Source organism: Phascolarctos cinereus, unplaced genomic scaffold (assembly GCF_003287225.1).
Source record: "Phascolarctos cinereus isolate Bilbo 61053 unplaced genomic scaffold, phaCin_HiC Scaffold_3;HRSCAF=262, whole genome shotgun sequence".
Taxonomy (NCBI): Eukaryota; Metazoa; Chordata; class Mammalia; order Diprotodontia; family Phascolarctidae; genus Phascolarctos; species Phascolarctos cinereus.
Genome location: NW_027555736.1, coordinates 128,451,368 through 128,459,993, shown reverse-complemented (window position 1 = coordinate 128,459,993; position 8,626 = coordinate 128,451,368). Strand labels below are relative to the sequence as shown.

The 8,626-nt window shown below is 35.5% G+C and overlaps 1 pseudogene; it reads left to right on the top strand.

Annotated features, from left to right (window-relative positions):
• The first annotated feature begins 5,713 nt into the window (after positions 1-5,713).
• LOC110224030 (pre-mRNA-splicing factor RBM22 pseudogene) lies at positions 5,714-7,584 on the top strand (annotated as a pseudogene).
• Positions 7,585-8,626: the final 1,042 nt, after the last annotated feature.

The window sequence follows — 8,626 nt, the reverse complement described above, 5'->3', positions numbered from 1 at the left end:
ATCCCAACATAATCAACCCACATCTTTGTCCTGTGTTCATGTAGACTCCTTCTAATTGCCCTGCTAATGGTAAAGTTCTCAGGAGTTACATGTTTCATCTTCCCAAATAGGAATGTAAACAGTTTAACTTTATTGAGTCCCTTATGATTACTCTTTCATATTTACTCTTTCATGCTTCTCTTGAGTCTTAATATTTGAATGTCAAATTTGCTATTCAGTTTTTGTCTTTTCATCAAGAATGCTTGATCATCATCTATTTCATTAAATAGTCATTGCTCCCCTGGAAGGTTTATGCTTTATTTTTCAGAGGAGGTGATTTTTGGTTGTAATCTCTCAGCTCTTTTGCCTTCTAGAATATCACACTCCAAGCTCTCCTATTCTTCAAAGTAGAAGCTGATAAATCTTGTGTGATCCTGATTGTGGCTCCATGATATCTGAACTGTTTCTTTCTGGCTGCTTGAAGTATTTTCTCCTTGACATGGGAGCTTTGCAATTTAGCTATAATATTCCTGGGAGTTTTAATTTTGTGACTTCTTTCAGGAGGTAATTAATGGATTCTTTGGATTTCTCTTTTACCTTCTGGGTCTAGGAAATTGGGTCAGTTTTCCTTGATAATTTCTTGCAATATGGTACCTGGGCTCTTTCTTTGATCATGGCTTTCAGGAAGTCCAGTAATTCTTAAATTATTTCTCCTGGATCAATTTTCCAGGTCAGTTGTTTCCAATGATATATTTCATATTTTCTTCTATTTTTTTTTCATTCTTTTCATGGTGCTTTGTTGTTTCATGGAGTCATTAGCTGCCATTTGCCCACTTTTAATTTTTAAGGAATTATTTTCTTCAGGTAGCTTTTGTACCCCTTTTATCATGTGACCAATTCTGTGTTTTAAGAAATTATTTTCATCAGTAAAATTTTATACCTCTTTTCCCCTTTGGGTCAATTCTGTTTTTAAGATGTTATTTTCTTCAGTATTTTTTTCATGCTTCTTTTACCAAGCTGTTAATTGTCTAAGTGGTGCAGTATATAGAAATGAAACAGGAGGATACTTTCACAAATGAAATTAACAAAATAATTAGAGATTTTAAGGGAAAAATATTAAAGAATGAAAAGCTTAGAATAGAAAATACAAAACTCAAACAAAAGAATAATAATGGAGCTTACTAAACTCAATGAGTCCATGAAATAAAAAGAACTATTAGAATAAAGATGAGAGAAAAAATATCTAATATAAAATACAGTTGACCTGGAGAAGAGGTAGAATAGAAAAAAAATATTAGAATTATTAGAGTATTTTCAAGAAATATGAGGAGCTGATTAAAATTTATGAGAATAAGAATTGATAAATAGTCAAAAGACATGAACAGGCAGTTCTTAAAAGAAGAAATACAAAATATCCATATGAAATAAATACCCCAAATTATCACTAATATTAATAGAAATGTAAGTTAAAACAACTCCAACTTTTTACATCACTTCCATCAGATTGACAAAGTTGAAAAAAAAAGAAGCATGTTGAAGGGGCCCTTGGAAAACAGACACATTGAGGCATTCTTGGCGGAACTAAGAGCTATGATACAGCCTTTCTGGAAAACAATTTGGAACTATGTGCCAGATGTTACTAAATTGTGTGTACCTTTTGGCTTAGCAATACAACTACCAAGCCTTTTCTTCAAGGATATTAAAGAAAGGGAAAAAAGTGTCATATATACAAAAAAAAATTATAGTAGCTCTTTTTGTAATGGCAAAGAACCAGAAACTAAGGAGTTATTCATGAGTTGGGGAATAGCTAAACATATTATTGTCTATGAATATAATAGAATAAAGATGTGTGCTATGATTTCTTTGAAAAATGAGAGGACTTATCTGGAATGATGCAGAGTAGAGGAAGCAGAACCAGAAGAACAATTTATACCATAACCTCAACTTTGTAAAAATTTTGAAGGACTTAAAAAGTCTGATCAATGAAATGATTGATGAGGACCAATATTAAAGAATGAAACCTAACTCCTGACAGAAAGTTTATGGACTAATATGAAAAATGGGACACACATCTTTGGACATTGCTACTATGAGTCTTTGTTTTACTTGACTATGTTTATTTTTAACAAGTATTTCAATTTTTTTTTTTGGTTTAAATGGGTAGGGGATTTGTAGGGAGAAAAATCAATGAATAATATTTAAAAATACAACAATTCAAAACAAAATAAAAATAATTGATAAGAAAAAATGTCACATCCTAAAAATTAAAACACTTCTTAAATACTATGACTAAGCAAACAATTTGGATGTCATTTTTGAAAAAAAAAATCTGCCCATAAAACTCCCTAGATATGTTAGTACCAGAAATCAAAATAAAAACAGAAGGAACACATTGGTCAGCTCATGAAAGAAACCCCAAGTTGAAAACACCCTAGTTATGTCCTAGGCAAAATCCAGATCTTTCAGGACAAACAAAAAATATTTCAGGAAGCCAGAAGATTTCAAGAATTAAGCAACTGTAGTTAAATGGTAGGACGAGGTTATAGACCAGATTATTTGGCAACTACTTTAAAGATTATTATATTAAAAATAATATTTAAAACAAAGAATGGCATATAGAAAAAAAAACAAACCAAAGCTTAGTATAATTCTATAAGGGGAAATGATTCTTTAATAGAGTAGGGGACTTTAAAGCATTTCTGATAGAATGATACAAGTTAGGTAGAATCTTTAAAGCACAAACACAGGAGACCTAAAGAAAAGAAAAGAAAAAAATTAAGAAATAGCAAAGGACCAAGTGATGATGAGCTGCTTACATTCTGGCAGACAAGAGAGATGCTCTTTCAGAATCCAGCTCTCTTTAAGAGCTACATAGAAAATTTTTTAAAAAAAGAAAAGCAAAGAAAGAGAAGGAGTTTTAAGTTGCTTTCATGGTATCTAGTTGGGTTTTAAGTAAGAAAAAAAGAGAAATAAAAATAAATATACTAGGGTATAGAGGGAGGAATCCAATGAGGGCTCAGATCTAGAAGCAGACCTGTATGGTGAGCTTGCTTCAGGAAGTATATGATGAGTAGGTATCAAGGGGTCTTCCTCTCCACTTCAGAGCACGAACAGGTATTCTCTGCTTTCCTATCCACTTACTGCATGGTGAAGAAACAGCCTTTTTGTAGACTTCTGAGCCCAAATTGAATGTACATTAAAAAGGAATTAACACAATGATCAAGTTTCTAATCATGGAGGTGCTGTGGTTCTAAAAACTTGTGAGGTCATATGTATGATTATGCCACTGTGTGGCTAAAGTGGGGTAGAAAAGATCACTGGATTTGAGGAAATGGAGGTTGTTTGAGGAGGTGATGAACACAAATATTGATGTCCCTAAAACTGATAGAAGTAGATGGCATGGGGAGTAAGGCTATAAAAGCCTTTGGAATAGGCCAGGTATTTAGCATAGGAAGAAAGTAGGATAAAGATCAATATATCTCATCATACTCTGGAGTTGACTATCTAGCTGCCTGTGCTAGAACAAGAATTTTTCCTGGGCATTTCAGAAGTATGAGTCAGGAAATTCCTATGAATGCATGGTTAGGTATTTGGCATTTGAAGGCAGTCAGTAGGATATATACTTACCAAGATGTCAATTCTGCTTAGGGGAATATAAATGATGAGTTATGAAGGAATTATCCTCTTCACCCAGTATGAAAAATTGAGCTAAATTTTTGGCCACAAGAAAAGAAGCACTTAATTTTTTAAAACTTTTAAAAAAGGGAATTTGGAAAAAAAGTATTTCTATTACTGTTTAGAGCTCACAACCACTGCAAACAGAAACTAGGGATTGAAGTGACAAGGATTTCTCTGTTGTCCAGATCAGGGAGTGTCTTTTCATGTCCAGATCCAGAAATCAATGAATTTGTGATGAGCTAGTTTTAGTCAGTTTATTCAGTACACATACACATATTCAGAAGTGTAGGAAATAGCCATAAAAAGAACAAGACAACATGATATAGTTGGATAGAGTACATCTGATTTTGAATCCCACCACTGACATGTACTTGTGTGAGTATGGGCAAGCCCCATGACTTCCCACAGCCTTATCATGAGCTTCTTCATTGGCAAAATAGAGACGATGACACCTGTAATCCTACCTCATATAGTTGTGACAAGGCTCAAATAAGATAACATATGTAAAATGATTTGCAAATTAGGCCATATTAATGTCAGATATCATTAACAAGCACAATGTGTTTTGTTTGTTTTTATTTTCACTTACTCTTTTTATTAGATTATATGGGATGACTGCAATTTGAAAAGTCTAAGGAATAAATCTATTTAAATTATGCAGTATATTGTCAGTATATTCGGATTTTGGGAGAGGTTGTGATGAAGAAGAAGAGATGATTATATCAGGCAGAGGGTGAAAGGGAGGATAAGGGCCAAGAAGTGACTTTTTACTTTATCCATAAGTATGAATTTGCAACCCTTGGGAACAAAGGAAAAGTAAATGATATTACACAATTTTTAGAAGTCTAAAGAGACATTAGCCAATTGTTTGGCAGTTGATTATGGTATTTTCACATTGCTTTTTTTTTCTTTTTAAGATTTTTGTCACTGATCTTTCTGAAGCTATAACAGCAAGTTATAATTGAATTATTCTAAACAATCCGGAGTGAAATAGTCTACTTAGAGGGTATTGCTCACCAGGACACAGAAAACAAGAGCTCAGTGGAGTTAGAAAGGGTAGCAAAGCCTCAAAAGGCTTTGCTATTTTGAGTCATGTTTCTCAGCCGATTAAACTCATTCAGGGCTAGGATCCTGGAAAGAAAACAGAAATATTACTTCCTGCTTTTGCCTGTCTTCCTCTCTTCCTTCTTCTTTCCATCATTCATTTTCCTTCCTTCCTTCCTTCCTTCCTTCCTTCCTTCCTTCCTTCCTTCCTTCCTTCCGTCTCTTTATTTCTTTGCTCTGTGCCTGGATTCAGGAAGATCAAAGTTCAGCCCAGCCTCAGACACTTACTAGTTGTGTGACTGTGGGCAAGTCATTTAACCTCTGTTTGCTTCAATTTTCTCATCTCTTCCCAGGATTTTTAGAAGTATCAAATAATATAATATTTGCACAATGACTGGCACACAATAGGCACTATATAAATGTCATTTATCATTGTTATTATTGCTATTGATTTTTCTTCTTTCTTCCTTTCCTTTTCTGCCCCTCCCCCATAATTGTAGAAACATTTCTATTCTCACAAAGAAGAGAAAGGTTGGAGTCATTTAAGAAAATACGATTGAATTCACTGGTTAATTTCTGAGGTATCCAAGGATCATTCTAAAGGCCAATTGAAAGACAAAGCAGAGATCAATTACAGTTCCGAATTCCCTCATATCTTATATATCTTCCTAAATTGAAGAGAAATTGTTATGGCACCATGGCTCTAGTTCTAGGCATGTAAAGCCTTGGAGTGGGGAATGAGGCAATTACCAACATAATTCCATTACAATTCACTTTTGCCCCAATTATCTGCATATAGCTCAGGCAAAAATATCTTGGTGTACAAGTTATTTCTATAATTGTCTTAATTCTCTAATTCTGTTAGGTGTATGAATGTAGTCACAATTTCAATTAATTATGAAAATAGAAATACTGTACCTGAATCAAAAGCATTGTTGAAGTTCATTTAGAATCTCATGGAAAGAATGATAGAGGCAGAGCAAAGTGATCAAAAGAGCACTGGACTGATGTGATGGCTGCAAAGAAGCAAGGGCCAGACTGGGTGTGGGAGGGCTGGTCTCACAAGGGCTGCTGGGGCCATACCAAGGCTCCTACTTTTGTGGCAGAGCTAATGGCTGTCTGTGCTCTAACACTTAGAATAGGCAGAATTAGGAGGATGGCCTCTCCTGGGTCAGATGTGCCTTGGAGAAAATCCCTTTATCCATATGACCAAGGAAAGTATGGGAAAGAAAGAAAAATTTGTGCCAAGCTGTTCCCAGTGTTCTGCTGGTTCCCTGGTGTTCACATGCATTTTGAGAAGATTGATGTGTGCCAAACCTGCTGGAAGCTCGAGAAAGTTTGTCAGACTTGCCTTTTGGACCTAGAATAAGGCTTACCTATTCAGCTCTGTGATGCAGGACTGTTTTTAAAGGATGACATGGCTAAGTCTGATGTGAAAAAAGAATACTCCGTCTAGAATGTTGAGTGAGAGATTTCTAACTGGGATGCATCTCAGCCAGTTGGTGCTCCTGGGAAGGCTACAGATACCAATGACACGCTGCTCAAACTTGCTTATACCACCCCTTGCTACAAATGGAATAATCCTCACATTTGTTCCTTCAGGGTGAAAGGAGAATGTAGAAGACTATCTGTACAGACATGAGAAGCCTAAAGACCCTGATGATACTTTTGCTGATCAGAACATCAAAGATCACTATTATGATATTACTGATCCTGTGGTCGATAAAACAAGCGTCAACAATACCTCTTCTGGACCCACCAGATAATAAGACCATTACTGTACTACATGTTGATGGCCTGGGAGATACAATCAGTGAGACTGATCTCAGAAATCACTTTTACCAGTTTGGAGAGATCCGAACCATAGCAATTGTACAGACAGCAGTGTGGTTTCATCTAGTTTGCTACAATGCAAACTGCAGAGATAGCTGCTGAGAGGTCTTTCAACAAATTCATTGTAAATGGACACAGACTCAGTGTGATGTGGGAAAGATCCCAGGTAGACATAGTAAAAGAAAAGGAAGAGGTAGCTAGGTTGCGCAGTGGATAGAGCACCAGCTCTGAAGTCAGGAGGACCTGAGTCCAAATCCTACCTCAGACCAGACACTTGACACTTACTAGCTGTGTGACCCTGGGCAAGTCATTTAGCCCCAATTGCCTTAAAAAAAAAAGTAAAAAGAAGGAACCACAGACTCTGGAATTAAACTCTAGCCTGTTCCAGGATTTACTGGAGCTCTTCCTCCTCTTCCAGCAGCTGAAGAAGATGCTTCTGCCAATATTTTAATCTTCCTCCCAGTGGTCCTTCAGCAGTGGTTAATATTATCCTGTCACCTCCTTTTGAGATTGCATGTCCACCACCACAAGGTTTTGAACCATACATGTTCTACCCAATGGGACCACCACCTCCCTTCATATGAGCTCCCGGACACATCCACTATCCTTCTTAGGATCTCCAGAGAATAGGAGTTCATGCAGGAAAGCACAGTAGTCCTTAACATTCTGCTACAGTGGTTGGGCTTTGAGGAGGAAAGTCTATTTAGAAATGTAATAAATAAATCTTGGAGTTAAAAATAAAGTACCGGACTCATATCAAGGAGAGGAGACCTGGTGTCTACTGATGATTTTTGGAGGAAATTTTACATCTAGACACACACACACACACACACACACACACACACACACACACACGTATGCACACATACACACCTGCATTGCATATATGTGTTATCATGCATTACAGACTATTGATGTTAGCCTTATCATAGCAATTTAGCTATTATGTTTCTACCATGATTGTGTGTTTTAAAATAACTTTCTAATTTTGGCTCTGAGAACACATACAAATGGTTTTGTCTTTTGGAAAGAGGGGAGGAAATACTTATATTTAAAAAAATAAAATCCAGGTAAATGTTTGAATTCAGAAAAACAAGTAAAGAGTTCTGGTTCAAAATGTGTTACTGAATCCAGTAGATCTCTTCCTGTCCCCCATCACCTAATCTTTGATATCATATATTTTGGCAAAGATGCTAAAGAAAGTCAGGAAAAATCTGCTTATAACTTCATTCTCTAAATGTCCTCCACTATTAGCTGGGGCCAAGAAACTTTAGCAGTGTTTTATAAATGTACCCTCTCTTAGAAAGTGCCGAAAGAAATCATATTTTTCCTGTTTGTGGGAAAAACCCAAATTCTCTTTCTGCTCCTCCACACCCAAAGATACTGTGCAATAAGATTACACTTGGAGGTATTGGAGATATAACTCCATTCCGGGATGTCCCAAACCCAGCAGGAACTATCCTTCCTGCCATTTATTCAAATTTTTTAATGCACCTTGTAACTATCTCTACATTAGCATGAAATTGCTGAAAGAAACTCTAATAGAGTTCAAAAGTGATTTTTCAAAACAAAAACTGCTTTACTCTGCAATTTTACTTTACATTGTTCTAATACTTCACGCCCTAATTTTGTGAGTTGGCTCCTATTCATAAAGTATTTGACATATAAAGAGATAGAATCCTTTTATTCTTACTTTCTGTGAGTCACAGGACATACCCCTGACCTAGCCTTGTTTCACATCACTCTCCTCCTTTAAAATTACATAATCCTGCAAAAAACTTAAGATCTTCTCTCTAATTCTATCTACAAAAAAAGATTGTCTCCCCTTTTTGAGTCATTCATCATTAAAGATACATTTTTGCTAGAGTTTCATTTTAAAATTGTTTTATTAGTATAAAGTGTCTCTAGATGTTGGTGATAATAGGCTATATAAATAATTTTTTTGACTTATATCTGTGTTGTATATATTTTGCCATAATAACATGTTCAGGTCAAAAGTATCAGCCATTATCTTTATTAATTCATGGCTAGAGATTCATAAATTGTTCCTTAATTTTCAGCAAAAAAAAAAAGTCATATGAAGCACATCTCT